This window comes from Condylura cristata, unplaced genomic scaffold, assembly GCF_000260355.1.
Source record: "Condylura cristata isolate star-nosed mole 26May11 unplaced genomic scaffold, ConCri1.0 scaffold00027, whole genome shotgun sequence".
Classification (NCBI taxonomy): Eukaryota; Metazoa; Chordata; class Mammalia; order Eulipotyphla; family Talpidae; genus Condylura; species Condylura cristata.
The window spans coordinates 24,967,263-24,972,202 of NW_004567128.1; the positions used below are offsets into that span (position 1 = coordinate 24,967,263).

Sequence of the window (4,940 nt, forward strand, 5' to 3'; positions counted from 1 at the left end):
AGAGACATTCTGCAGGGGAAGGGGAGAGGGAGGGAGGGAGGGGAGGAGGGAAGTAAGGGAAATGTTGCCTTCATTTCCCCAATCCCACGCATTTTTAGTTCAGCTCAACCCAAGGTCCATTTCTCTCTTCTTCCTTTTACCGAATGGGTTTCATAAAAACATTCAGTCCTGTGCAAGCTGAATTTTAAGTACTGTCTTCCCTTCTTTCTCCTTGGGAAGGGAAGAATGTGGGAAGAATGGAGAAAGGGGGTGGGACAGGGCCCAATGATCCAGAGAGCTTTGTTTCAAGTCCCTGGTCTCTCCCCCAGACAGAAGAGCCGCATTTCTCTTAATGTAGGTCGAAGTGCATCCAGGCATTCCCATAGCGCTCCCGCCCCCAGCGCGCTGCCGGGGATGTGCGGGTCACTGTGATGGTATGCTTGTCCTTGCCAATCCGGGTCACTGCAGCCCGGCTCTGGGCAGCCGAAAGGGCAGCCGAACCATGTGGCTGCTGTTCCCTGCGAGTGGGTTCAGACTCGGGCTCCAAGAGCCCCCCAATCCTATCAGCTCCGCAGAACTGCTGCCAAGAATGACATCCTGGGAATACTATGGAGATGGGGAGACCTCAGAGGCTGTTGTCCCTGTTAGAGCAGCAATCAGGCTGCCTGGGAAACAGGCAGAGCATAGAACAAGCTCACAATGGAAGGAGCTCAGGCAGGGGAAAAGGGGCGGGGTGGGAGTGATGGAGAGCAAAAGCAAAGAAAAGCCACATGCCACCCAGGAAGACTCCAGAGAGGGCGGAGGAGGCAGTGAGGCAGGACTTGCAGGAAATGAGTACCCAGACATGGCACTGCCAGTCTAGCTGGATTCTTTTTGGAATTAGATTATGCGAAAGAAAGAGGGGAAATATATAGCCTGCCAGCTGTTCAAAGGCTTACAACCTTGCTTTTATTGTCTGGGTAAGTTGGTGAGGTGGGGCATCAGAGGAATTCCAAACATACCATCCCAGAGAAATTTTAATATGTTCTACAGTGTCATACACGAAGAGGAAATGACAGCTGATCACAGCTAGGGCAGGCCACGGCAGTCTGAGCCCTGGAACTCACCATCCTCACACCGCACAGCTTCCCTGTTGCTGCTCAGCCCTTCCACCTCGTCTCCACATCCCTTCTGACTCACTGGCTTGGCCGGGGGTCTGGACCCAGCAGTAGTAGCTGACTATCACAGGAAGAGTTGAGAATGGGCTCCAAGGTCACTGGCCAAGAAGCAGGGGTGCCGCTTATGGCAAGTTAGCCACCTCGAGGTGTCAGAGACATGTTAACCTAACCACAGGGGAGAGCCTGCTGATCAGGAATGAGTCAAGGACCCTGGTGATGCTGGCCTAAGGGTTTTCCCCAGTAATGTAACAGCATGAAAAATAGTGAGACGGGATTATCTGAAAGCAACTGTACTCCCTGTGGCTGACACACATAGACCTAAGTTTGGGGAGCAACTGATGGCAACTTGTTTCCAAGAGCCTCGAATTTAGGCCAGACCCAGAAGTCACTGGTATCATTGTGGTGATGAGACAAGTACATGATGGGAGATGGTGACTACATCTTCCTCCGTACTTGTCTCCAACTCGATGATTCATTGAATGTCCCTGATGTCAGCTGCTGAGTAGGTGACTCACAGCCATCCCCCATATACACAACACATGATCTGTTCCAAAGGGTGCTCAAGGGAGAGAGGACGAACTGCCCTTTCACTGGGCTTCTACCCAGGCAGAAAAGATCTGTACTATGTTAGCTGTGAGTGACGTATTCCCAGGATTCAGTGATAAAGGGCTAAGAGAAACCCCTTCATCATAAATGGGAAGAAAATTCATGATAAGTGACAATCCTTTCAAGTAAATTGGGATATCAGCAGATATTTTCAATGGCTTTTTATAACAAAGAAGTCATTGACCGGTTTATCCTTTGGCAAAGTTCATTTCAATTCCAAAATCTAACTGGAGATAGCACCGCAGACTGAGAATTAAGACACGAGACAATGTTTTGTTCACCTTTGCATCCATCAGAACTAGCACAGTGTCGTGAAAGGATGATGGAATTAATAATTAACCAATAAGAAGAATAGATTGAATTGTGAGTTCTTAAAATAGAATAACAACTGCCGGCTACCATTGTGGATTTAATTCCAAAAAACTCACCACAAGGGCCCAGGAAAATAAATGCATTGGTAGTCGTTGAACATATTGAAAAATGATTTATTTCCCCCTTCGCGATGTCACTGGAACTGGAATTAAGATTGAAATCTCCACAGGCAGGTTTCCATCTGTGGGTGTCAGCTGCGTGTTACACAGTCATCACAAAGGCCTCAGTCAATTCTCCCTTCACCTGAACCAAATGTATCTTAAAGTAAAGGATGTCAAGCATCGCGTTTTCTGTTCAGGTGCTCTCATATGACAATGTCAATACCAATTTAAAAAACGGTTTTGATTCAATTAAATTGTTTACAGAGATCATTGAAAAAAAATCACTCTAGAGTTACACAGCAATCGGGTCCATAGAATCCACACTTCTCTCTCTACAACTTTACTATCCTAAAGTTGTAAACACTCATTCAGAAACCAGATTTTCATTCAGCTCGCATGTTAAGCTAGTGACAGTTATCAAAGAAAATCAGCAAATCCCTCTCCGCAAACAGCCTCCTGGCTCCACAGTGAACACTGGTAGATAGGCCTCGAAAGTTTACTTTTCAGAAGAACTGGTGAGAAGAGAATGGGCAAAGATTTGCGTTTGGTATAAATGCACAATTAAGAAGCATTCTGTGGTTCCTGCTGTACTTGGTTGACACCCGCAACCATCACTGCATCTGAGGTGTCTCTCTACTTTCAAATGCACCTGGTATTCAATGTTATGTGTTAGAACAATTTGCCAATGCCAGCTCCTCGGAATGCAAATGTTCTGATGTTAGAAATGAAAAGAAATATGTTTCACAGCACCCCTCTCTGTCATCAAGGTCAGTTGTAAAGAATCGGACAATGGGCCACACATCTTCCCAAATAACTTCCTTCCCTGTGCCTGAATCTCAGCAGAGGCAAGAGCTGCTTCTTTCCTGCAGGTTTCCCTGGGCAGTTCAGTGACAATGAAGCTCAGTGACAGAGTGTTTCGAGTCCCTAACATTTTGTACACAAACTTCCCGTCGCTCAGGAGTTATGCCCAGGCCTCCTCCGACAGCCCAAATTTCATCCAAGAGAGAACTACACGCAAGAGCCCTGAGAGAACCCTTGGAATATTCCTCAGGTGTTTCTAAGAGTCATTCCTACAGGTCCTGGTCCCTGAGCTGGTGGGAGCATCCTTTCCCTGTCTCCTCTTGGACATCGTCGCATCAGTGGGGCTGCAGAGACCAGCAGGCTACTAAAAATAACTCTGCAATAAGGCCAAGGCAAAAGGCATTCATTTCCTTGCATTTTTTGCCCAATCAAAATCATATAGGAAACTCATCCTCCTCTCTCAGCAGGGCTCCTGCCTGCATCTATGGAAGCAAAGCCCTTGCTCGCTAGGAAAAAAGTGCAGGGGAACAGGATTTCTGCAAAGCGTGCGTGACACAGAAAGCTAGAAATAAATGTTGCCTATTGTTTGAAGTCATTCTCAGCACTCCGGCAGAGCCCTGGCAGGAGATCAGCAGCATACATAAGTAGTCATAAAAGTAAACAGTGCGCTTTTAAACTCCGTAGGCTTGCCCACGTTAATAGTGGTCCCATTGTAAGTGGGATGAGGGCTGTGGGGAGGGTACTAAGACTCCAAGACCCAGGTCCGCAAAGGGGGTTGCTGCTTCTCAATCTCCTTTCACAGGGTCAAATATAAGAATCATTACAAAGTTACATCTAACTACGCAGAGTGAAAATAAAATCTCTTCAGTCAAACCCAAAGAGATTTTCCAACCTCTCAGTGAGGTTCCCCTGCTCTGTCACCGACTTCAAAGACCCGTTCATTTAAAACACACAATGCTAGCATGCTACAGATTAATGCAAATTAAATGAATGCAAATTTAAGTGGTATTTAAAGGTTGTCTCTTTGTCTGAGAGGAGGATGAAATGCTAGGTTTGGAAAGAAGCAATTTCCTAGGCAAGTCGTCAGCGCTTGGTTCCTGCTTACCTTGGGGGAAACGCAGGGCTCCTTTCTTCTCAGACTTTTCTGAGAGCTAGAAAGAGGTCCTGTTACTTCCAAATGCTTTTGTTCTTCTGTCCCTCTGTCACATGGCTTGCCTTTTATATTTGCAACACACAAAAGTTAGGACTGTTGTTTAAGCGACACAGGGAGAGAGAGAGAGAGAGGCAGCGAGAGAGGCAGAGAGAGAGAGAATGTCAAATGGAAAAGTGCCATTGCAGTCATATATCAATCAGGCGTGCGGCCGCAGCAGCACACCAGCAAATGGGAATGCCAGGGAAATGTGAGGCGCTTCTTATCAGGAACTCAGCCATTGCCCACCGCTCGGCTCCCTTCCGCGGAGCATCTTAACGATGGGAAAACATCGCAGCACAAGGACAAGGCGGTTTTTTTCCCCCTCCGTATTATGGAAATAATAAGGGGCTAAGTGAATACTCTGGATTTAATTCTTTTGCAAAGCATGTGGCTGCCACAAAGATGTGGTCCGCAATAATGACATAGTTTTGGAAATACAAAGACAGGGTGGCATTCTGTTTCACGATTTGGCAGCTGACTGGGATGAAGTTGAAATTCTAAGTAAGAGAGAGGAGAGAGATGGGAATCAGAACTACTTCTCAGGCAGTGCTGTTAAAGCAAGTGCAAAATGCTGCCCTATTTTATCACGATGCGTGTGGGTGGTGAGAATTCTGCTTTTTCTGAGTTGTTCATCCATTAAATGATTTTTAGCAGCATATACATGATAAAATCCACAATGGCACTTTAATAAGTACCTTCATCTGCATCATTTAGAATAAAACTTTAGATTGG

At 46.3% G+C, this 4,940-nt stretch overlaps 1 protein-coding gene across 1 annotated transcript in view; it reads right to left on the reverse strand.

Annotated features, from left to right (window-relative positions):
* The window catches only part of NDP (Norrie disease (pseudoglioma)), a 24,471-nt gene extending 19,989 nt beyond the window's left edge, over window positions 1–4,482 (reverse strand). The window contains exon 1 of the mRNA XM_004689963.1: window positions 4,122–4,482. The gene's annotated coding sequence lies outside the window, so the exon portion shown is untranslated. The remainder of the gene's footprint in view (window positions 1–4,121) is intronic.
* Between the last annotated feature and the right edge of the window lie 458 nt (window positions 4,483–4,940).